We start from the raw sequence: 27,096 nt of genomic DNA on the forward strand, positions 1-27,096 counted from the left end.
CGTTGCTTCTTTGCCGGAACATCGTAGCCGAGCCTTTACTCGGGGTAAGGGTGTTCGTCAGTCGGCTTCCCGTCCATAAAATGGTATGAACACACATAAGGGCGCTTGGTTGGGCACTTCAAGTTTAGCGCCTTCCGCCATTGCCTCAGGTGCTCCTCGTCTTAAGGTGGTGGGTGTAAATCGTAAACTGCACCACAACACTCAGATCGCATCACATTGTGTTCGTAACACAGTTTGTTCAATTGTTCTCGCCTCTTGATCCAATTATTATGGCAGCCTTTAACTGAACATATAATACTCAACATATTGTTTACGACTAGAAACTAGCGTACCGGTATGTTCTCTCAGCCGGAAGTTGAAGTCCCGCTCAGCCGGAAGTAAGATGACAAAATGAGCGTAATGGCGCCGCCCTTGTTGCCGTGGAAAATAAGGTGAATACCAGCTTCCAGGTTCTTCACGCGAGGTGTAAAGTTGCAAAGTATATTTGTATACATTTTTTATTAATTTAATATAATATTATAATATAAATGTATTATATATATATATATATATATATATATATATATATATATATATATATATATATATATATATATATAATAGTCTATTATTAAATTAATAATAAAATAAAAAAAATTAATAAAAATACAAAAAGACCTTGAGGTACCTGAATGAATTTAAAATTAATTTGCTATATTTCAGATCAATATTTGTTTTCCTTAAAATTTGAATTACAGTTTTTTTTATTCGCTTTGGTACTATTTTCACAAGTTAGGTGTACATTTTCAAAACTCTTAGTGCTAATATCACAACAGATCATCAAAAGTGCACTTTTTTCAAACATTTCATCATGTTTTCAATTGTGTAAGTACAATACACAATCACAAAGTATCCTTTTCACAACACAAAATAAGTGTTTCATCTACATAAATGTTTCATTCACAGTAACTGCCTTTCATAAAGCTCTTACTATCAAACTTTTGATTTGCATCTCTTCTTGTTCAATTTAATACATTTGTCTATTATTTAATCTAACTGATCTTAATAGTTAATCAATGAATCATTTGGTACACCTATAGATTTCTATAGATATTGATTCAATATACAGTTTCTATAGAACTTGTTTGCAATTTCCGATATGGATAACCAAATGTAATGAATTATTTTTACATAAGTGATTTATAGATAATAACCACCATGATGTTCAAAGTGTGTGCACACGCATGTGTGTATGTGTGTGTGTGTGTGTGTGTGTGTGTGTGTGTGTGTGTGTGTGAGAGAGAGAGAGAGAAAGATACAGAGAAATTTGCCATTTGTGAAAATACTGTAAAGCAGAATAGAGTATAAGGGAGAGGAAACAGTCAATGACTGTAAAACATCAGATTGATCAGAGATGCATCATAGAAGGGAGACAGACGGCATCAAATACAGCATTTTACATTACAGTATGTATGCCATGTGATACTGTAAACATGGTAGAGACATGGCTGTTACATTACTGTAACTCAACCTTCATCTGTAAAGGTCCACTACAGTATATTCAGTCAAATAGTCAAAATCATTTACTGTATTCATTGCCAGCAAACTCTGTTCTAGCACAGAACCTCATGGCTGTACTTCATAACACCTTTTGATAACACACTGGATAGATACTATTACAAACATTATGGATTCAGTTACATAAGTTAGGTTATGCACGTGTATTTTCTAATGTGGCATAGCCTGTTTTACTGTAATTAATTCAGCAACAACTGTGATTTGAAACATGTATCTTGCATTGTTTGCTGTTGAATGAGCTGATTGTTAAAAGTACTAAACTGAAAGAAGATCATACTGTTGTGTTTCTGTGATTAAACCAAATGTTCTCATTACATATTACAATAATCTTGTGTTTGAAACAATGATTATGTGGACTGAAAAGTGTATAACTGTAATGAAAGCATGAGATCAGGTTTTGAAACAATGACTAGCTGTGTTGCAAGTGTGATCAGTTTGGATTTTTGTACTAAGAGTTTTGAAAATGTACACCTTATTTGTGAAAATAGTACCAAAGCGAATAAAAAAAACTGTAACACTAACTTTATTTTCATCTGAATTATATACTATAATTTATTTCTCTATAAAATAATACTACCATTAAAAACACATTTTATTTTATTTTTTATTAAAAATAAACACATTAGTGCTCTGTTTGAGGGCAAGAAATGAAAACCTATGATGAATGTCCAAAAAATGCACCCACAGACTGTTTTTAAATGGTTGGATAAATATGTTTTGCTTTTAAACAGTGTGTGTGTGTGTGTGTGTGTGTGTGTGTGTGTGTGTGTGTGTGTGTGTGTGTGTGTGTGTGTGTGTGTGTGTGTGTGTGTGTGTGTGTGTGTCTGAGAGAGAGAGAGAGATTTTGGTTGGGTGACAGTTGTAAGTTACAGTTTGACAAGTGTTACAGTTCGACCAAAGCACATGTTGTGTTTTATTGCGATTGTAGGCTACATAGGCCTACGTATAAGTAGGCCTAAACACTTTGCAGTTTGAAATGATGTCCTGTATGAACAAAATGACGGAGATAAATGTGTTGTTTCTACTGTTCGATCGTGCCCGTGCCTCTCTCTCACACACACACACATTGCAATCTTGACATCACAGCCTGTTCATTATAGCCACAGAGCTTCAGAGCTAAGGCGGGGCTACAGATTAGGTATCCCTAAAGAACCCGCTTATCAAACAGTTTTTCTGCATTACATTAATTTGCACGCAAGTTTTATTTATTTTTATACCGTGTAGGCTATTCTCCATGTATATTCATGCACCGAACCGTGACGCCCGTAGGCTACCGTTTCGGTTCCATGTACCATTCCACCCCTAATAGCAATCTTATGTTTATAATCTTATTGTATGTGTTAATAAAAACAGATACAATTTCATTTATTTTAACATGAATACATTATATTTAATATTAATACATAATATTATTATTATTTTCTTTCACTTGCACTCTAGCGGCTTGAAAAGTGTAATCTGCAAAAATATCTACTTTATGAAAAACAGTGTACAATAACAGCACTGTATACAAAGTATAGCCTATGTTGTAAAAAATAACGCACAGTATCAATAAAGTCAAGGCCAGTGTGTGAGTCAGAAGAGGCAATTTTATTTATTAAATGATGGAGGCTGATGTCAGAGCCAAATGAAAACCGAAGTTACAACTCTGTCTCCTTAATAGATTGAATGAATGGAGATACTTGTCCATAAAGACTATTGGTGCCCAGTACCTTCTGCAGTGTGGGCCAGAATGGACCTTCACTTGAATGCAGATTAAAGTAGTCGCTTCTACACCAAGTGTTGATACAACGAGAAACACATTGAATATTATGGATGTTCTTTAAAGTGTTAAACACGTTTCTATAACAACCATTTAAATGACTATATCTCAAAAATTCTTTAAAAAAGGCACATAATTAGACATTAGTTAATAGTCATGTGCCTCAACAAGTAAAAAGTCATAACATAATGATACATTTGCAAATCATCAATGATTAATTAAAGCAGACAACTGGAAGTTGAAGTACATTGCTTTGACCAACTGTGGTAATTAATGCATTAATTTACACTTTTAGTTAATAAAATAAGTTATTAAGGAATTAATGCATTATTGAATTAATAACACTTCATATATTACTTAATCTATTAATAATTTAGAATCTTTATTAGTTGCTGATGCAGTAATCATTAATTAATGGTTTAGTTCTTCATGAATCACATTAACACATGGTTATAGTTATAAAGCATGAATTAATGCTTATTAGTGCACCTGTGTTGTGTTACCAATTTGTTAATTCAATGCACATGCTCATAATCCATTATGTGCAGTTTTAGTTAATATGGACTGTTGAATTAATTAACATTATTAACATTTATGACATTTCACGGGATCGTTAAAATAGTTTGATCAAGCTTCTAATCTTAAACCTTCTACTCTTAAAACAACGCGGGGTGGGGGTTGGTGGGGGTTGGGGGGGATAATGCATGAAAGGGTAAAAAAACACAAACGTGCCAAAAGATTTGGTTGTATTTTGGTACTGTAATGGCGTATTCAAACGTGCAGATTACGTTATTTTAACACCCAAATAAAACGTCCCACAAAAGTTGCCGTGGTTTTGTTTTTGTTGTAGACAACGTTCACGGCTCTGCATATTCATCCAAACAGTCTGCATATTCATCCAAACATAGACCATGCACTAAATGAATAACAATTAATAAATGCGTTCTGTAACAAATATTTTTCAGATTTGCTAGACTATTTTAAGGCATTAAGAAAGCAGGATATATTAAAGTAGGGCATTGATTCATGCTTATTTTCATTATGTTCTCAGAATAGACATGCCTTTGTTTTCCTCACTGAAATTCTTAACTTGCAACATTCTAAAACAACAATTAGGACGCAATAGGCCTACATTAAGGCATTTTATTCGTTTGTCGTACTAAAGTATGTCAATCATCATTAGAGCGCCAGCCTCAGGCTCCATGAATGCAAGGACATTAGAATTTTTCCAAAAGTGTGTATGACGTGTTCAGTGATGATTAGCGTAAAAAATGTTATCCGAAAATTTATAGGCTATTAAATGAGAAGAGACAACTAGAGCAAGCATTCACATATCACCTCCTTTTGATACTTTATAACCAGGCTGCCTACAGCGGTCTCGTCTGTAGGCTACTCGGTCAATGAAGAATCGCTTTAATGTTAAAATGTTATACTGTTATATTTTTATTTTATACACAAACAGAACGTACCTTTGGAGATTTGGCATGGTTGTATTAATACTGTCGTGACGTTTCTTTTAAAACCTATTTTAACACCTAGATAAAACGTCTCGCCAAAGTTGCATTTTGGTCTGGTTTTGTTTTCGTAGTAGACGAACGTGATATTTACGTTTTTTTTGACTACCTAAAGAAAACATACCTGGATGGTATTTTCACAACGTTTCTAAAACGTTTTATTTTGGTTACATTATTTTTTTTTATTTTAGGTGTGGTTTCTTAAACGTTTTTAAAACACTGCAACATTACCTAGGCTAATTGCAACCAAAAAACAACGTTGTGAAAAGTTGTAAAAACGTTTTGTGTTTGCTGGGTTAATAGCCTGTCGTGACGTTTCTTTTAAAACCTATTTCAACGTGCAGACTACGTTATTTTAACACCTAAATAAAACGTCTCGCCAAAGTTGCATTTTGGTCTGGTTTTGTTTTCGTAGTAGACAAACGTGATATTTACGTTTTTTTGACTACCTAAAGAAAACATACCTGGTTGGTATTTTCACAACGTTTCTAAAACGTTTTATTTTGGTTAAATTATTTTTTTTATTTTAGGTGTGGTTTCTTAAACATTTTTAAAACGTTGCACTGCAACATTACCTAATTGCAACCAAAAAACAACGTTGTAAAACGTTTTGTGTTTGCTGGGATTCCATCAAAATGACTGCTGTGTTCCTTATTACACCCAAGAACAAAACGCCACAATCGCTTAGACGCCATTCTTCTCCAGCAAATGAATGCACTATGATGACAGACAGCTCGCTCACGAGCGAGGGCGGGTCTGTGTTGAAACGCTGCTGTCAATCACAATCGTGGGAGGGTGATTTTGTGACGTCACAAAATCGAACGGCTTGATTTCAGAGAGGGTCAAACATATAAGGAGATTTTAAAAAAAACCACTGGATGGATTTTTATCATTTTATGATTGTTGTGTACAGGCACTGCCAACACACATTTCAGTACAATCAACTTGTAAAAGTGCATGTACCATTATATGATCCCTTTAAAAACTTGAAAATCTAAATTCATCCTTTTTAACCAGTAAAAATAAAACTATAAAAACAGCTCAATGAAAAATAAAATACAATCATAAATTGTACCAAGAACATTGTTTTATTTAATGAAAAACATTTCAAAACAGGCTTCTGCTTCCGCTGCCAGTGGGACGGCTCCTTGAGTTTCCTCTTTCTGCTGCCAGGCTGAACCACCGTATTGCATGCTTTACAATGTCGTCATCAGTGGCGGCACGGGAGGCATGACTCTCTCACAGCATCTGTAATACACAAGCAGATTTTCATTAACAAGCTCATTTGCTTTTTGGCGGAGTACTATGGGTTCGGAGTAAATTCCGAGCTCGGACCCTCCCCCCCGGACAGCACGGTAAATACGCATAATTTTACTCTATTTAATTATATGTAAGCGTGAACTCGTGAAATTATGTTTTTTAAACAAAATTTGAGAGAAACACTTTCAAGTCACCTTCATTTATATAGCGCTTTTAACAATATAGATTGTTACAAAGTAGCTACAGTGATAATAGGAAATTGAAGTAACAGAGAACACATGCGTATTGCGTGTTTAGTCTATATGCGCGTTCAAATATATATGTGCGCAGGCGTGTAGTCTTTCTTTACAAATTGACCTCACCAAATTACTTGTCTGGCCTTAAAAATTCATAATACAATTTTTTTTTGTCACTTCCGCGTATCCATGTAAACTGGAATAATTTTGACCACGTTTTATTTGAATGGAGGTAAAGGGAACGGAAGGAGCCCTTCACAGGGGAGAGACTAGTTGACACTTCAGGACTGCGATATCATCGAGTCCAGACGCAGGTCCTTCATCAGATCTGGATACGGACTGGATCCGGTGGACTGCGGTAAACCTTGGGATAAACAGAGAGACTAATATTAGCATAAACGCCATTCTTCTTATGATGTAACAAGTACATCAGGATTTATGGGAAGTGTTCCCGGTTCCGGCTGGCCTAATCTATGCAGCCTAACATTGAATTATAGAAGTTGATAATGTGTAATGTGTATGCTAGGTAAAAGAGATGTGTTTTTAGACTATGTGGTAGGTAGGGGGACACTAAGACCCCTACCTACCACATAGAAGGTGAATGGGAAGCTGAGCTCTTTGATCGTTCAGGAGCAAGCTGATGATTATTGCAGTGCATAACGCAAGCTGCTAAGGCAAGGTAGTAACTGCTTTTGTGGTTTTGTTTATTGTTTTCTAAGAGTAATGTTATGTTCCTTGTTTGTTGCAACATTTTGATGCTTCAGGAATGGGGCTGATGACTAATATATCAGTGGATAGCATGAGCTACTAAAACCAGGTATTAGCTGAATCGATAGTTGGTATTTCAATGTTTTGTTTTAGAAATGAACTAAATTGTGCATTTTTATTGTAGGACTGGCACCGATTGTTATCTGTCTAATTTAGAGTTTTGTTTTCTACTGTCTTTTTTTTATTTATTTTTAGTTTTTTTATCTAATATGGTGTTTTAATATGGTGTCTTTGAACTCGCTGGAAATTGTGTTTTAAGTGTCTTCAGCATTTGTTGAGTGAGTCCCTCTTTTTGACTAGACATTTGTTGGGAAGTAATGACATAGCATGGTGTTCATGAGAATGAAGGATTGCTGAGCTGTTTGTTTAAATGTGTTTGTGTTCGTTCTTTTTCCCAGGTGGTGGCACTCGAGGGGCAGTGGGCGCACGTGTGGTGTTTACTTGTAGTGAATGCAGTGGTTTGGTGAGAGGGTGTCACATATAGGTAAATGCTGTGGTGAATGAATTGTTTGTTTGGAGTATTATTTATTTATTCACTCCACTTGTACCTCAGTGTATTGCCTGGGTTGTTTTATTTGCTCTTTTTGATTAATATGTTTCTTTTATGTGTCCCAATGGAAGGGATTTTGTTAAATAAAACTGCTGTGTAAAAGGCTGCTGGTTCATTTTATAAATTATTTACCTGTAAGCTCCTTCAGTGGGCGAGGTTGCATCTAGATTTTAACTGACAGTGTGTCTGCTTCCTGGACAATGTTAGGAAGACTGTTCCAGAGTTTTGGTGGTAAATAGGAAAAGGATCTACTGCCAGCAGTCGATTTTGATATTCTAGGTATTATTAACTGGCCAGAATTTTAAGATCGCAATAGTCGTTAAGGACTATAATGCGTTAAGAGCTCGCTCAAGTACTGTGGAACTAAACCATTTAGTGCTTTGTAAGTAATCAGGAATATTTAAAAATGTATACAATGTTTAATAGGGAGCCAATGCAGCTGTAGTTTGTTTATTATGCGTGCAGGGCAACCACCCATAAGAGCATTACAATAATCTAGCCTTGATGTCATGAACGCATGAACTAACGACACCATTGTCAAAGCGATCCCCATTCACACAGATCTGCGAAAACGACTAAAAATGCTGTTTTCTGCTGCCAGGCCATTATATGGCGATGAAACATTATAGACTGAACACGTAATACGCAGACCTGCCAACCTGTACGCATTTTGCGTAGCGGATACGCATTTTGACTTCAAAGTACGCTGGTACGATTTGTTACTCTAAACTACACAAAAACTTGGTGACGCCTCTGCACGCGCAGTCCTCAAATCAAGCAACAGCAAAAGAAGAAGAGTTCGACCAATCATAGCGCTGGATTCATTCCCCAAATAGTAAGCGGGGATGATTGACAGATGCGTAAGGCCTATCATTAAAAAGAGACTGAAAATCGACAATAATAAAGAATCCCGCTCGATCCGCCTTCCACTCCCGCGGTCCGCAGTCTGGCTGATTTCATAAGCGAGGACAGTACAGTAGTCTAGAGGTCTTCACAGTGAACCCGAGACCCGTCGACCCGGGACCCGACCCGGGACCCGTACGGGTTCGGGTCTATATTTTAAATGATCAGCCGGGTCCGGGTCGGGTCCGAATCTATTACTTCGGGTCCCGGGTCTGTTTAACATTGTGTTAATACCCGTGCGATCGGAGTCATCAGATCAGATTCGGAGAAAACCCGGCCGTGATTAGACACTGCTTGTGTTTTGTAACTTGCAACTTGTAAAATTAGGACACTCAAAATAAATTGCGTTAAAAAGTATATTTTAGGTTGATCCAGCTAGCGTGCATGTGCAGTCTCAAGCGCGTGTCATGTTTCTATGGCAACCAGTTACCAGAGCTTCAGTGAGGGACCGCCAAACCGCGCTTTAGATTTTACAATATAAATTAACCGTCTTGTTTAATCTTAAAGTTTTAGTGGTCAGATTCAGACTCGATGCAGAGCAGAGAGCACGGAGATGATAGCAAATAAATAACGTCAGCGGCCATGGCACTGAACGAGCAATCGTTATTATAACGTTAGTTCAAAAGGGCAAACAGTCAAAGTTATTATGCGAGTTAACTCGAGTCAGAATGTAAGTTACATGTGCAAAGTTGCATTTGTCATCCGTCACCGTGACATCAAGTGGACTTTTGAAGCTGAAATAATGAGTGGATTAAGCTTGGACTTGGAATAACGAGAGGAGTAACATGAATAACTTTCTTGTCGGAGGATTGTAATGCATGATCACAGCCAGTCAGGTAACGTTAACGTTACAAGGAAGGGAGAGGAGACTACTACGCTACCACAGCTCCTTAAATTAGGTAAGACAAAAAGTTGTATTTTTCGCAACAGGTTTATTGACTTGCAATAGCAGTTTAAGGTGGAATATGTGACTATCGGGTCCAGTCGGGTCTGTGTCTTCCCGGCGGTTTCGGGTCCAGCTTTCAAATAATAGACGGGTCCGGGTCGGGTCCGGTTAGGCATTTCTCGGATCTGCACGGGTCCGGGTCCAGCTTTTGAAATAATAGACGGGTCCGGGTCGGTTCGGTGTAGCACATTACGGGTCTCTTTCGGGTTCGGGCACGAATTTTTGGACCCGTGAAGACCTCTACAGTAGTCACTGTACATCTGATTCCTGAAGGTAAACGGCCTGGGACCTATGTGGAAAGTTGAAATATTGTACTGAGTTAACTACTTAATCCTATGGATTCGATGATCACACGGATCGCATGGATTATCTTAAAATACTCCGTTCTTCATGGTCACTCAGAAAAGAGGAAGAAATAATTCAGCCATGCAAATAATAAAATGCTCAAGTAATGCTGAACAATAAATCTTAATAAACTTGAAATCGCTATGTCTTAGTGATTATGAAAGTGATGTGATTTGTGGATTACGGATAAGCGCGAGTCTGGAGAAACAGGCGTTTATTAATTAATTCTCAGTGCTAAGAAACGTAGCCTTCATGTGTTACATTATTGTGTTAATAACTAAAGTACCTAATTATGTTACATATGTATTTTGTATGAAAACTAGCGTATCAGTGCTGCGCGAGATCTCTCTCACAAACACGGACGCGAGCACAAAGAGAGAGAAGATAATTGTAAAATTAAATTTGACGGGCTAAGTTTAAATTTTGTTCTTGCATGTTTTTTGTTTTCTGTCAAAATGCCAGAAAGCATTTTGTATTATCCATCCTTTTTTTTTTAATTCGTTAAATGACGTTCGTTTTACTTAACACAGCCCACATATGTCGGATTCGTCTAACTTACCGGTATACTTGATATTCTTTTTAGAATAAGTGATTCGTTATGCTATTATTGGACTCCTGTCTAATCATTGTCAACTGTTTTCTATAAATATGTTTGTATTGGGTAACATTTATTCAGTTAATGTGTGTCCTGTTTAAAATGCGAAATGTTCAAATGCAAAGACAGCACGTCACAAATAGAAGCACTTTTCCCTGTGCTATTTAGTATCATATTTGGATATTGGAATAAGTAGCCTATCTTGATTGTACACCATGTTCAAAGTTTTTATTTATTTTTTAACAGTTTTATTTTTTAACAGTTTTGATTTCAGATTAAACTGTTTTAAAATCGTACCCGTTTGTTTCTTATAATCTGACAGTGTACCAAACAATAGTCACAAAGGTAAACAATGAGTCCGCACACCACACTGAAAAAAATTTGGAGTGACATTTACTTAAAAAAAGCTAGGCAACTTTTTCCACACAGAAAGTGCTTGTAATCTTTACTCGGGCTACTTCTAAGTAATATTTACTTACTAGAACCACTTATTTTTTATGTAAAATACACAAGTAAATTGCACTGGCAATACTGATTGTAACTTTCACTCAGATTACCATTGCATCCAATTACAAAACCCAAGTGAACATTGCTGATATTTCTTTTTGTTTCTTACTCATCTTTTCTTTGTTATATTCTATGTAATTATTAAGTAATATTTATTATGAATGTACTAGTTAATATTAATCGAATTAAGTAAATATTTTTATTATTCTATTAAATAATTCAATATTTTCCAAAACAAATATTTGCAGCTACATAACATATAACCACAAAAACATGGCCATAGAACTTCTTGCTCGCAAATTTCAGTGCATATATACATATACATAGAGTCCATACATCAAGGGAGTTCAGAGACCGTTATAAAGCTCAAAAGTAAAGCAGTATAGAATTTGAAAAATTAAATGTGGAATAACAAAGCACCAACTGACTTTAGGACTGATATTCCAGCATACAAAGGAATACAGTGTTAAGAGTTGACTTTTCCCTTCCAATTCTGTAATTCCATCAATTGGGCTCTATTACAAACAAGTTTCAACCAATCAGATAGCTGGCCTTAGCATGGGAAAAAAAACATGCTATTCAAAAACTCAGCGTGCACTGTCCCCTTTCTTCTAATCAACTTTCAGAACAGTAAAGAATACATACATCAACTCTGTCCATTAACAGTTGCAATCATTACCTTTGCAGACATTCTCAGAACGTTCAGGACAGAAAGAACTTATATAAAACTGAGCAACACTTGAAATCACTGTCAGAAAACAGACACAAAATGCAAACAAATTGTTTGTGCTGGACAAAGGCACAAATAACACTGGCAAGTTTCTTGTGGAGAGACTGGACATTTGCTGACATTCTCAGGTGATCAGAACAAACAGAGCTTATATAAAACTGATCAACACTTGAAATCACTGACAAAATCTTAAAGGAGAACTCCGGTCAATTTTAACATTGAGCTCATTTTATTGTACATTTGGAGTGCTGTCAATACAGAGAACAACGACAAAAATCGGTGTTGCCTACACCGAGTTATTCTATTTTTAAAATTTGCACCCTGTTGACTTCAATGGGGCAATGTTTAAACCTGCTTTTAGCCTCTTAACATCCTTGATGTGTCATTACAAGTGCACAGAAAATGTGAGTGATTCCTTCTGAGTGAACACGAGTGGATCTGACTGCGGTAGATTTAAAAGATATGTATAAAAATTATGTTATTTAAGCCAGCGCAAATACCTGTTTACATCCTGTTTTTCGGTTGAAGTCCAAAGTAGTCAATTGCCGAGTTCACGCGCGTGATCATTGGTAACTAAACCTATGCGCGTGAACTCGGCAATCGATTACTTTGGACTTCAACCGAAAAACAGGATGTAAACAGGTATTTGCGCTGGCTTAAATAACATAATTTTTATACATATCTTTTAAATCTACTGCAGTCAGATCCACTCGTGTTCACGCAGAAGGAATCACTCACATTTTCTGTGCACTTGTAATGACACATCAAGGATGTTAAGAGGCTAAAAGCAGGTTTAAACATTGCCCCATTGAAGTCAACAGGGTGCAAATTTTAAAAATAGAATAACTCGGTGTAGGCAACACCGATTTTTGTCGTTGTTCTCTGTATTGACAGCACTCCAAATGTACAAAAAAATGAGCTCAATGTTAAAATTGACCGGAGTTCTCCTTTAAGAGATTGTTTGTGCTGGACAAAAGCACAAATAACACTGGCACACTCACGCTAAAAGTTTCTTGTGGAGAGACTGGACATTTGCTGACATTCTCGGGTGATCAGAACAAACAGAGCTTATATAAAACTGACCAACACTTGAAATCACTGACAAAATCTAAAGAGATTGTTTGTGCAGGACAAAAGCACAAATAACACTGGCACACTCACGCTAAAAGTTTCTTGTGGAGAGACTGGACCTTTGGTGACATTTTAAGGATGTCAAGCTGAAGAAACAGCTTCTGAAATACTTCAAACGTATATTTCAGTTTCAGTGGGTAACTTAAGTTGACGGCATAGATGACACCCATGAGCAGGAGGCAAGCGTTTGTCACACTTCCGCAGTCCTCCAGAACTTCTGTCCCCTCTATGATGACTGACACGTTCACGGGATCTTGGTTTTCCTGTGCCACATTGGGATGGATGACGATGATCTTCATCATGTGATTACTGCAGTCCTCTTTCAATGCTTCTTGGCTGACGTCCTGTGAAAACAAACAAACCACAATTAGAAATAACTAAGAATAGATTCCAAGTAAAAGAAAAGGTTAAGAGAAAAACATTTGAAAATAAAAACAAAGAGGTATACTCAATATAGTATACTCAAATCAAACAATATTCATATGGCACTTTTCATACGTAAAGTTACAGAATGTGCTTCACAGAGGCTGACCCTGAGACAAAGAAAGTCACTTTTGGGGGCCATCCAGATTGAGAGGGGTCAACGCCCACAACCACAGGGAGTGCCGACACAGTGACCACCCTGGCCCGGGCAGACAAGAGGTTCCACACAGAGGTGCAGAGCCCTCCAGCCACCCAGGCTGGAGCTGTCCATGGGACGGCACCCGTGTTGGTTGACCAGAACTACTCCCAGTGTGGAAGGTCCCCATGGGGGAAACACTGGAGCTGAAAGCTGAGGGATTAAATCAGTAAAATAGGTTATGAAGGTATAATCAAATTAAATACTCTTTTGCTCATAAAATACTGAGGGATTAAATCAGTAAAATAGGTTATAAAGGTATAATCAAATTAAATACTCTTTTGCTCATAAAATACTGAGGGATTAAATCAGTAAAATAGGTTATAAAGGTATAATCAAATTAAATACTCTTTTGCTCATAAAATAAAGTTAATAAGTGATCGTTAAATAGTCAGAAAAAAAGAGACAAAAGGCAAGTTAAAGTTTAAGGCAGATAAGATAGATTAAATATGATTAAAAAAATAAAGGGTAAAAGCATAAAGATTTAAGAAATCAGTTAAAAGCCTGATTAAAAATATGCATCTTGAGTCTTTTTTTAAAAACATCACAAGTGTAGAGAATCTTTGACCTTCAATATAATATCACAAGTGAAGACCAGATCATAAGGCTAGACAATCATTTTAATATAGTCATGATGATCATCAGATACCTGATAGTCTTTGATCAGCTCCTCTCCACTCTCTCCAAGATACTCAACTAAGCAACGGATGATAATGTCCCTTCTGCCATCGACATGATGCTATTAAACACAAAAAGAAAATTTATTGCAGAAAATACATAACATAACATATGTAACATACATACATAACAGCACATACAGATGTAAACAGAAAGTTACCCATGGAGAATGTAAGTCTGCAACTGCATTCTAACGTTGTGAAGTGTGCAACTTAACATGAATTTCTCAACGATGTGTGTTGAGACAAGAGTCAATGTCTAGTGCATGTCATAATCTGTGGGTCCAGAAACTGTCTCTGCCCAGTGAGGGAAGTTTTTTGCCTCATCACTGGACATGCAAATGAATTTTTCGCAACATAACAGTACCTCCTATCACAAAATGAACCAGGCAAGGACAGGAATTCCCTCACACAAGAGTAATATTTTGGGAAATGATTGTATTGGAGTCTATGGGCAGTAGGAAGGGATCTCGCTGCACTCAGAGGGTCACTTTGAAAATTCTGTAAATCTCTCTGCTTTTGAGCACATATTAAGGGACAGATGACAGGTTTGTATACACTTGTGGAGAAAATCATGTGCATAAATTGTTAATTGTGGCCACAGTGACAGGATCAGGAGAACAGTTTCAGCCAACACAGACACTGATCAGATTAAAGGACAACTTCGGTATTTTACACTTAAAGTCCTGTTTTCAGATTGTTTATGATGAAATAGAACGATTTTGATTGAAATTTGGACACATGCTGCTGGCCCGAGCTTTTTCGGTTTCTGTGGTAGCACACCCCCACCTCCACAATGGCTGCATAGGTGCACTGGAACAATCCTTCCTAAAACGCATTAAACTTTAGTTTACAAAGACGTGAAACTCACCGAGTGGTCAGGGGTGTTCACTGATATGCTCACACAAAAATCGCTGCAAAAAATGCTTTCCAACAGGTTTTATCGTAGTTTTTGTCCAACTCCATTGACTTGTATTAGATGTACTGTGATGTACGGTATTAGTCCGCCGCTATTCTATTCTATTAGTCAAGCTCTCAGCGGAAGAATCTACGGGTGTGAGGCGTTTTGAAAAATACGTCCACAGTTTTACAACGAATGGTAAAACACCTGTTGGAAAGCATCTTTTGTGTGAACATATCAGTGAACACCCCTGACCACTCGGTGAGTTTCACGTCTTTGTAAACGAAAGTTTAATGCGTTTTAGGAAGGATTGTTCCAGTGCACCTATGCAGCCATTGTGGAGGTGGGGGGGTGCTACCACAGAAACCAAAAAAGCTCGGGCCAGCAGCATGTGTCCAAATTTTAATCAAAATCGTTCTATTTCCTCATAAACAATCTGAAAACAGGGCTTTAAGTGTTAAATACCGAAGTTGTCCTTTAAATAAGAGTGATACATTCTCAGTGTGTATGACCTCATCATTAGATTATGTAATTAAAATAATTCGAAATTTTACCTCATTCAGTGAGTCCAACATTGGTTTTATTTTGGTCCCTGCAGTCCCGCCCTTCCTCCGAAATATCTCCAGGAGTTTGGTGGTGTACCCATCCAATCTGGACAAAAACGTTCGCTCCAGATGAATTGTGGTTATTCGCTTAAACTCCTCTTTGATCTGAAATGAGAGATAAAAACACAAAATCATGTCAAAGATGACTCATGAGAACTCACATACACTTAGTTGCTACGAACAAGAACTGGATTTACCTGATTTTAACAGAACAGAGAAGGCCATCTCTCCAAGAGGTCTTGGATTGCGGGGCAATCCTTGACAACCTCTGTTCTTCTCATAGCAAAAGACTTCTCCATTTTCTCATTAATTGCCCTCTCATTGTTCTTCTTCTTTATTTCCTTCAGCAAATCTAGTCTCTCCTTCTCTAAGGTTTCCTCAGTCTCACCAAATGGCAGTGGTGGCAGATAGTTGACTTCAGCTTTTTTTGCCCTTTTAAAGTCTTTATGTGAACCCTCTTCACTGGAGCATCGTCTCTTCAGTGTGTTCACCTCGAGCTCTGGAATGGCTTGTTGGCGACCTCTTAACTTTGCCCTGTAGTTGCCCATTTTATATTTTAACCTCTGTTGCCAACCATATAGGCCATTAAAAGACCCTGGCTCTTTGAGGCATGGGTATTTTTGTACCAAAGCTTCAGCAACAGCTAAAATCTGGACACCAGTTGGATATGCTGTGAAGCCAAATATAGTCTCTGCAAGCTTCTCAAGAATGCTACTAGTTACGCTTGGGTTGTTAAAAAGTGTGCCATCATTTTCATAAGCTTGCTTTCCTGCTTCCAGTGCAAGGTCTATATCGTAAGAAAAGTGTGGTATTTCAAACTTAAATGGCCATGGCTTAGACCTGTAGGATGGTCCACTCTCATCTGGGAGGACAACAGGATTGTGTCACATCCAGATGAGGAGGAGCTTGCTTCTGTAGATAGTGGAACTGGATATTCGACTTCTGACAAGTCCACAGTAGTGAGACTCAAGATCACTGGTTCAGTTTTTACTACTTTGAGGTTAGCTTTATCTTGTACTTCCTCAATCGAGGTCAAATTGAAAAACTGACCGTCGAAATCCATGTCCTGGTACATAACAGTGAATGGTCCTGTAATATCAAATGTCTCTCGAAGAACATCATTGAGGTCCTGAAGTGTGCTTGGGATGCTTCTCCTCGTTCGACTTGCTGTATGTTTACATTCGCGAGGCCATCAACATGGCCGCCACTCCAAGTATGACGTCACGACGCCCAAGCCCTATTGCAGAGTTTAACCATCATAGAATGAAAGTGTATAATTTGCATGTGTTTTTGAGTCCTGACAGTTTAACAGGGCGAGCTTGACAGGGCATTAGAACGAGCAGAGAGAGAGAGAGAGAGAGAGCCCCGGCCGCGCGCGCGCACTCACCCGAGCGCTGTCTTGAATGCAAGACTCTTGCTATCTCTCTCCCTCGCGCAGCATATTAATCAAAATCAATTGATACGATGGTGTCGAAAAAAACTGAAATGTTTTCTGTGTTGACAAATCTTGTGCGATATCCTAAATTGCCGAATGCATTGCTTGTTTTTTCTGTTTACATTTCATGGTGTGACACTTCTCTTCTCCCATGATCGAACACAAAATGCTGCTACGTCAGAGCGGCCAAAGCGTCAACAAGCTTCCCCGTACTTTTTGACAAGCGTCCTTGACTGGGCTGGTCCAACGAACCGTTCGGTACGTAATGCGTAGCGAAAACCGAACCGAAAGCCTTGTACCGAACGGTTCGATACGAATACGCGTATCGTTACACCCCTAACAAATACACAATCATAAATTCCGTGCTGAAGTTCAGGCCCTGCATATTATATATATTTTATTTTTATTTTTATTTAAGACGTTAGTTAAGGCAGCAGGCGTGTGTTGTTTAGGCGGCCGTCTAAGCTGTAAAGTGCTGTGGGAAATTCTGGACATATCTCCTGCCAGCAAAGTTAGTTAGCTAGCTAGCAGGAAAATACACTATTTGCTAGCGCAGCAAGCGCCGCTGCTTTCAGTGCGGAGAAACTGACTTAAGTAACGTTAGGTGAGCCAACAGAAACGTACAAAGTTTGTTTCACTTAGAACTTACCTTCATGGTTCCATATTCACTTCTTCCCGTCTCCGTCAACAAGTCTGCCAACCGTCGAAATGTGGACCATCTGGTACATGTCTGAGAAAGACCGCTCAAATGTGGGGAGGGGCTTTGACGTCAAGGTTGCCAGATTCACTGATGTCACTCCATTACATTTTACTTGGAAATATCAACTAATTAAGCCAATGAACTGGTTTAGTGAATATTGCTTGGATCGAATGATTCAATTTACATACAAAACTGAGGACACATAATTACAAACAATCACCAAGTAATGCACTACATGAAAAACTGCTATTTTAAAGTAATAGCACTGAATTGGTATTTTTTTGTAGAATTTATATAGATAATTGAAATAATAATTACAGGGCCAAAAAATCATTTTTTTCAGTGCAGAAAATGCTCCTTGGCGATTTTAATGGTTGCTCACCGCGTGATTGCTGCGTGGTGAGCAACGATTAAAATCACTAAGGAGCATTTTCTGGTGTGCGGACTCATTGTTTACCTTTGCAACTACTTGTCTGTCCAGCACCCAGTTTTATTACATGGCTTGGCTGAATTCCAATGTAGAATGCGGTCTGTTATTTCTTGATAATACATTTCTCTATACATTATCCCTTACTTATTGTTTTGGATGTGCGTGCTGTACCTTTGAACTCTACCAAACAATAGTCACAAAATGGCAGCGGCTTCATTATTATGAAACGATAGAGCAAGTCCATGATACTGGATGGCATAATTAAATAACTGTACACAAAATATTAATATGACTAAGTTTTAATATTTTATTAGCTTACCAAATGCAAAACTTCCACAAAAAAAAAAACGTTCCTAGCAAGTGTATAGCACTGCTGACTTCAGTAACCCGGATGAGCCTGTGTTTCTGTTTTCAGCGATTGTTATCTGGGAATAACTTGCGATGGTGCTGAGGGTGTATTCACACCAGGAAAGTCCGATAGTTCACTTGCTTTGGTCCGGACCAAATACAATGTTGATTCTTTTTGTTTGGTACGGTTCGCTTTCACACTGCTCTTTTTGCAAGTGAACTAAAATTTGTAAACAAAACCACACGTGTGCTAAGGTCGTCTATTCATTGGACAGGAATTCTCAAGCAGGGAAAAGCAGGAAGTGCAAAAACAGGCTCAGCATGGAGATATTTCGTAATGCAATATTTGTTTTTTACTGATTTGTTGTTATTCTCTACAAACGCAATATGAAGAATCTAATGAGCATCAAATGATACAATGTCGTCTATACGATGTTGTAATAGGATTTTTAAACTACCGTTACATTGTATGATCATGCTCCTATTCATGCAAATGCTTTTAAACCATTTAAGCGCGATAAGACAAAAGAGAACGCTCTGTCTGTGAATGTCCTGATGCACACACGACACGTAGAAAGACGTGCAGTATTGTGTGCACAGACAGCGCGCCGGACTGTGCGCGAGACCGCTTATATCCCCTCTCCTTCATCCATTCGCTAAACTTGCTGAGCACATCAGTATTTTTATGCGTTATTTCCAGCATTTGGGTCGGTTCATGTTCACACCTTAAACGAACCGTACCAGAGTTCGTTTGGAACCGTACTGAGACCACCTCTTCAGCTGGGTCTCGGTTCGGTTGTATGGTCCGCACCCGAGTGCTATTGCTGTATTCACACCTGCCCAAAAGATCCGCAACAAGGAAGGAAATGAACTTGAGTTCGATTCAATCGAACCAAACAAGGCAGGTGTGAATACACCCTCAGTCTCTCTAAACTCCTCCTTTCCATGAGCTAGTCTGCTCTGATTGGTCAGATTACCTAGTCTGTTGTGATTGAGCTACTCTGCTCTGATTGGTCAGATTACAGAGTCTGTTGCAGACCAGCCAACCTGTACGCATTTTGCGTAGCAGATACGCATTTTGACCTCAAGGTACGCTGGTACGATTTGTCACTCTAAACTACGCAAAAACCTGGTGACGCCTCTGTGCACGCTGAGAATAACTTACAGCTAGATGGTGCGATTGACCAATCAGAATCAAGTATTCCACAGAACCGTGTAATAATAAATAATAAGGTTAAAGGTGTTAAGATCAAAGTTCACACCACGAAACAACAGCTCACATTATGGTACCATAAAACAAGTAATTGTAAACCAGTTACTGGGAAACCCAAAATCTAGGCCATTCTTGTACATGAAAAGTTGTAAATCAGGTTAATAATTACATTAACCATTAAGATTAACCATTAACTTGAACTACTTTTTTATCTGAAGCAATGTAAATCATGTACAAAAGACAATAAATCAGGACACTATAAAAGCAACACGAGAGGCTGTGAGGATGAAGAGCAAGAGCTGGAAACAAACATCAGTGAAGAATGAAGGGTTTAGTATGTTTACTGCTGCTGTTGGAAACCTTTGTGTGTGTCGTACAGCATCAGGTAGATGGAGGACTCAATGAGAATGAGATCAGTCAACAGCTCAGATCTGAGGACGGAAGACAGAATCCACCTCAAACAGACACTTTGAGAGATGAAGCTTCAACTGACAGCCAACAAAACTGCCATCTGTTCTTCACTGACATCCATGCAGCGCTGAGAGAACTGACCGCCACCGTTACAGAGCAGAAAGTGAACATCAGAGAACTGACCGCCACCGTTACAGAGCAGAAAGTGAACATCAGAGAACTGACCGCCACCGTTACAGAGCAGAAAACAAACATCAGAGAACTGACCGCCACCGTTACAGAGCAGAAAGTGAACATCAGAGCTTTAGAGACGCAACTGAGGGATGAGATGAACAAGAAAAATGATGTTATCCTGGAAGAGCTGAACAAGAAAAATGATGGTACCTCACCAAAACATTCATTATTTTATCAATGATCCTCAAAGTAAAACACCAATGCAATACGATGTATGGTGTAAATGTTAGTGTAAAATTAAGTGCTTAAAAAATGTCATTTAACAGAATCATTATTCCTTTACAGAAATATCAAATCTTACTCTGGGTCAAGTGGAGTTGAGAAAGGAAAATAGAGGTGAAAGTTTGCTTGAATGATTTTAAATTCAGTGTATACATTCTCAGTGTAATAGAGTAATATATCACTATATTGCTTATGTTTTTCAATATCAGACAGATAAATAGCTTTTTCAGCTTCACTGATGCAATCTGGCAGTGGATATATTGGTCCTTTTACCACTGAAATCACACTAACCTACAGGAACGTCTTCACAAACATAGGGAACGCCTACAACCCAATTACAGGTAATTATCAATGAAATGAGTCATAAAACTCAGTTTATAGTAATGAAAACCCTTCTGCTCCATTCAGACCTCTCTGCAGTTGTGTAATGTGTATAAGAGAATTAGGAGCTGTTTACACGACAGCGGTTTCAATTAAACACGTACAAATTTGTATGTAATTCAGGTTTATGCGCTGTGGGTGTTCATTCATTGGGGGACTTTTCAACGTTTGAAATTGGGCTTCAAAGTGCAAGTTTTTGGAAACAATACCATTATCGTCTCTGTGTAAACAACAAAAACGTGAATTTGTGAAAACTGTTTACTTGATCAGTCTAAAGGTGTGTGGTGTTTCTTTACAAAGTGACGTTGCCACCTACTGGCCAGGCAGCAGAATACAGCGTTTAAAGTAGTTTCCACTAATCCGTGTTAATGGGGATTGTTTTGACAACGTCTGTACGCGAAAAATGCAAAGAAAAAACTTGTCCATTTTTAGAACATTGTTGTCATGTAAACAGCCTGAAATCATCTGCCATCTTTTGAAACTATTACATAGTGTGCTTGATAATTAAACAATCATACAGGAAACATCTGATTCTGTATCTCTTGTTATTTGATTTAGGTGTTTTCACAGCCCCACTGAAAGGAGCGTACATGTTCAGAATCTCTGTATTGGGTCATGGCCCAACTCCATCAAGTGCATCCATTTATAAGAATGGAGAGCGCATGGTTGTAGCCTATGCTGATCAGGCTCAGGGTGATTTAAACTCCTCGAATGGAGTTGTGTTGATCCTGGAGGTTGGAGATGTTGCCTATGTGAGACTTTGGTCTGGCAAGAGGATATATGATAGCCAGAGTAACCACAACTCTTTCAGTGGTTTCCTGCTGTTTCCCTTAAGATAACAGGAGATTTGCAGAATGTGATTCCAATAATTCTGAACCTTCAGTGTATGATTTAAGATGACAATCATGAAGAGTCAGTCACATATGAACCTGTATTAATGAGGTTTAATGTGTGTGTTTGAAATTTGCAATAGATTACTGTTCACTCTAAAAAAATGCTGGGTTAAAAAAATAAATAAATTAATAAAAAAAAATATATATATATAAAAAAAAAAAAAAAAAATATATATATATATATATATATATATATATATATATATATATATAAAATAGTACTGTTCATAGATTAAATTAAAGTTTTTAATCCAGGAAATTAATAATCAAATACATTCTTCATGTTTGTTGGTATGGTATGTTAAAAGATAAAATGGCAGTTTTAAAGGTGAACTAAGTAACTTTTTTACCCTTAACTGAACAGCCTCAGAGTCATTGGAATAAACAATTGCTTTTGCTTTACGGCCAAAAGAAATCTGCTAAAATGCTGTTATTATTGCGCTCCCTCACACTGTTTAAACCCAAATGAAGAAGACGTTTGAAAGAATGTCCCATCTGCTTTGATGTCGTTTATCTCCTAGCCTCTGGTCTCTGAGAATCACCAACGAGTTTTTACAACAGTGTTGTCAAATATCTATTCCGAAGCTGTGGGGGGAGCTCTAGAGAGAAACCTGCGAGCAAAAAGCGAGAATACAGCGAAGAAATCCCGAAACTACCGAGCGCTGCTTTAATAGTGAATTTACACCTTTGCCATTATCATGTTTATAAATAACTGAAAAAAGCACAAATGGCATGTCAAAACATCCCAGGGGCCCCAAAAACACCTTAGACCCCAGAGATCTATTCAAATATTTTCAAGTGAGACATTTCTATAACAGTGAAATAAGAAAAGGTATCTCTCCTGAAGGCAATGACATTGTTAAAGTTTTTATTAATGCTTATAAGTTCCTGCCAAGTAAAACTGTCTCTAAATTGTATAAAGCACTGCAAAAACAAAATGGAAATAATACCTTGTATATTAAGTCAAAATGGTAAAAAGAGCTGTGTGTGGAAGTGTCAGAGGGTGATTGGCTTTCGATGTGCGTGACACAGCAGACGTCTACTAGTTCTAAAAGATGGAGGGAATTTGGGTGGAAGAGTCTGGTCAGATTTTTCATTACACCTCATATTATTAATAACCAAAGGGATGAACATCAGCAATGCTGGCGACAGTGTGGGCATTGGAACGCCAATCACTCTCATATATTTTGGACGTGCCCAAAGTTAGAACAATTCTGGGACAGTATTTTTTTAATTACTGGGAGGATAACGGGTTATGTCATCCCCAAAGACCCTAAGATTTTCTTGTTAGGTCTACTACCAGGTGAGGTGGTCCAAAAAGACGACATTTATCTTTTTAAAATTCTAATGATTGCGTGTAAAAAGGCTATCACTAGGTCTTGGTTGAAGATTGACCCACCTCGGACTGAACAATGGAAAGAAATAGTGGAGGAGATACACTCAATGGAGAAGATGACATACTTTCTACACATATATTATAAGCGCTGGACAAAATGGTTTGCATATAAAGAAGCGGATCAATTTTAATACTTTATTTTGTTATTATACAATATACAGTGCCCCTTGTTCTTTGTTTTTTGTACGTTGTGTTGTAAATAAGATAAATGCTAAAAAAAGTCTCAAAAAAAAAATTGTATTATGGTAATGATACTGAATTAAAGCTTTAAGAATAAACGACTTTCCCCTCAACTGTATCATAAGTATCATTACTAATGTAATCAACAAATTAGACACTAACGACATCTTGTGGACAAAACGTGGAAGAACCCGCCTTTCTCTCCGAGTCGACCCAGCCATTTTTATCCTATTTCATATAATAAATCCAAATAAAAAATACTTTTTCAAATATATTTTATAAATGTATTTTTACTTCTAAAATTGTATTAAATCAGTCTTTGAATAGCCTACAGTTCTGCGATGGTTAAATGGGCAAAGTAGTTATATTTTATAAAATAAATGTAGGGTCCTTTATCATAAAATAGTCAGTTGAAGTACGTAATATCTCCAATAACGTCTGGTTGCAGACTTGAGCGCTCAGACTCAGTCACCTGCGCTTCCCCTGGAAGTGACGTCACTAGCAATCGACACCTGAGAACAGCTCTCAATGTCGTTCAACAGCTCAACAGAGTTTATATATCGATATATGATAATGTTGTACGTTAATTTATACAAATTTGAATCTATGATATACGAAATTATGTTTGTCTAAGTTACTTGCACAGATCACTCTTTGTATTAGGCCTAACATTAACAATATAGCCTAACTAGCCAACCATGAAACCACTCACTGTCTTAAATACATAAACTAAACTATGTGATTGAATGGTATATAACTGTCTTATATAGGCCTATACTGTCTTACTATGACTTACATGTTGAAACCACTGTATGGTTTACCGTACCTGTTTTTTAATTATTTTTTGGGTGAAAACATTTTTATTAGCAAAATACGTCTCGTGAAACGTTTTGTAATAAATAAATAAATAAACACTGGGAAAGTCATTTAAAAAAGCACTTGTTTTCCACGGTAGGTGCATTACACTATTTTGCTGTAATTGTAGTTGACTAATAGGGGCACAAACACATTCATACATATTTCATCAAATAAACATTAGAAAGTACTGCTCTGAAACAATTTGTGCTGAGAAGACCACTATATAATGACTTGATGATGATGATGCTGCAGTTTCACAATACATGAATTACAGTTACAGTACAGTACAAAACAACAGTAAATGTTGCAAACTTTTTTTTTGGTTGAAACGCAATTTACACCTTTACAGTGCTTTTCTTGTGCATGGTGTTTATTACAGTTGTATCTCCCTTGTTCTCTGTATTATTTCACAGAATCACTTGATGGAAGATTTGAATAAGCCAGCCAGTGGTGTTTGGATCAGTCAGTGCTTGGTTCTGTTCAGCTGCTCTGTATGAAGGACCAAGATGTTTCTGAAGTCATGGACAGATTAGAGAAGGCTGAGTTTTCAGAGGACAGAATCGATGCTCTTGAAACCTTCATCATAAATTGAATGACATGCATGCATGTTCCTTGCACATGTAGTTAATGTCATGAATCTATAAGTATTCTGTCAAACTGAAGCAGAAGAAAGTACATAATGTGCCAGTGTGACTTTGCATATTCTTTGTTTTTAAATATAGAAGTGTTATAAAGGTTTATACAGTAGGTAGTCAACCAGAATGCCTATTACCTTAGTTGATGACTTTATTTTTGACAAAAACAGTAAATATATATATATATATATATATATATATACATGTACATATACATATATATATATATATAGAGAGAGAGAGAGAGAGAGAGAGAACATATAAGCAGAAATTGCTAAACAAAAGCTTATTTGATGTGGCAGTATATTCTACAGTAAAAACTGTACCCAAATCTAGCCAACAAAATGTTGTCTTTCATATTTCGCCTGACTGTAACGTTGTTTTCATGAAATATTAGAGCATATAAATGTTAATTTGCAGTTTAATACGTTGCTTATACAAATAGCCTACATTTTATTTCAACATATTTCAGTCGATTTTTACTCATCTCAGTATAGCAATACAGTTTGCTAAAACATCATCATTCTTTCACACACAGAAACGCGATTCAAATTTAAACCGTCTTTTTGCCAGTTGTGGTAAACAGCGCGCATCTCTGCCGTTCATTCATTCACACACAGAAACGCGATTCACTTGAGAATGAAAATAAAAACTTACTACAGTATTCCTCAGCTCAGCGGCATCCGTTGCTCCTCGAAATACCAGCATGAGGTACATTTTCCATTATTATTACCGTATTTTCCGGACTATAAGTCCGGAGTATAAGTCGCATCAGTCAAAAAATGCGTCATGAAGAGGAAAAAAACATATATAAGTCGCACTGGACTATAAGTCGCATTTATTTAGAAATTTATTTCACAAAATCCAAGACCAAGAACAGACATTTAATCTGGAAAGGCAAGTTATTCAACTACACAGTAGCACACAGAACAACAGGCTGAGTAGGTGTCCGGTATGTTAACGCAACACATTAACAGTTATTCAGCTACACAATAGCATAAAGAACATATACCTGGGAGGCTGAATAGGCTAAATTAACATAAGCCAGCGAGTCCAACAAGCAAGTTACCAGTAAACAAGTTCACCAAGCTCCCGCGATCTCATTCCACATCACTGAATCCATTGAATTTTCTTCATCCTTGGTGTCGCTTCTGAACAACTCCGCCAACTAGAGCGCCCTCTCGCGGCTGTAGACGGTAATGTTTTATCTTGGTTCATCTCAGTCTGAATTAATTTTGATATATAAGTCGCACCTGACTATAAGTCGCAGGACCAGCCAAACTATGAAAAAAAGTGTGACTTATAGTCCGGAAAATACGGTATTACGATAGTATTATTCCTCACAGCGCCGCGAGACGGTGTAAACAAGTACAATGATCTGAATAAGCTTGATGTGTTTTCTCGAGCTGATATGGGGGCGTTCACAAGTTTGCAGGATTGCCTCAGTCATTTGCCTTTGAATAGCGCATGCTCTCCATGGGCGGGGTCAAATTAAAAATAATGAGCTGAGATGAGAACGACTGACATCTCTCTCTTTTCATACAGATTGCATAAACTGAGAATATTTGTTTTTTATAAAAATTACTTCATTTAAAAGAAGAGAATTCAAGCTTCATGCCTGTGTGACTGTTTGACTGAGTATTCGCTGAGTTATGGTTCATTATTGGACGCGTTTCAGAATGGACTTAACTGACAGAGAGAAGGCAGAACTCGCTTCGTGTTTATTTTTCTTTATTTGGCAAAAAACACAACACTTTGTTTTTATTGTGAGATGTTGTATAATATCGGGAAAATGCAATTACCTGCCTCCTTGTTTATTGTAGATGCCTTTTTGTTACACCTATTTAGCCAATGTATTGGATATAATGCATTGCATTCAATGTTGTTATTTATTTTGTTTGTAAAAGATGGCTTATATTGTTTTGGCATAGATGTACAGTAATTGGTTATGTATGTATATGTGACTGTGCCAACCCATGTTAAGAGGAGCAGAAAAGTGCGATTATGTGTGTGCGCTAGACTCCTAGAACTTTAAATGAACTCAGCCATCTTAGTTGAGTTTACTGTAGTTCAAGGACATGAAGAGGTGGACCGCTTGCACCTGCCTGGAGAAGGATCTGGGAAACTTTGGAGGAGTGACAACCCAACGCCTGT

The 27,096-nt window shown here is 37.5% G+C and overlaps 1 protein-coding gene and 1 long non-coding RNA gene across 2 annotated transcripts in view; one reads left to right on the top strand and one right to left on the bottom strand.

The window, feature by feature from the left end:
* Positions 1-27,096, bottom strand: part of LOC311081149 (uncharacterized protein) — a 434,400-nt gene that overhangs the window by 144,537 nt on the left and 262,767 nt on the right. The gene's annotated exons all lie outside the window — the stretch shown is intronic.
* Positions 20,662-21,644, top strand: LOC311081170. Its single transcript, XR_014605819.1, has 3 exons — positions 20,662-20,713; positions 20,809-20,940; positions 21,539-21,644. It is a non-coding gene; the product is annotated as an uncharacterized lncRNA (long non-coding RNA).

This window comes from Abramis brama (genome assembly GCF_963993115.1).
Source record: "Abramis brama genome assembly, chromosome: 4".
In the NCBI taxonomy this organism is placed as follows: domain Eukaryota; kingdom Metazoa; phylum Chordata; class Actinopteri; order Cypriniformes; family Leuciscidae; genus Abramis; species Abramis brama.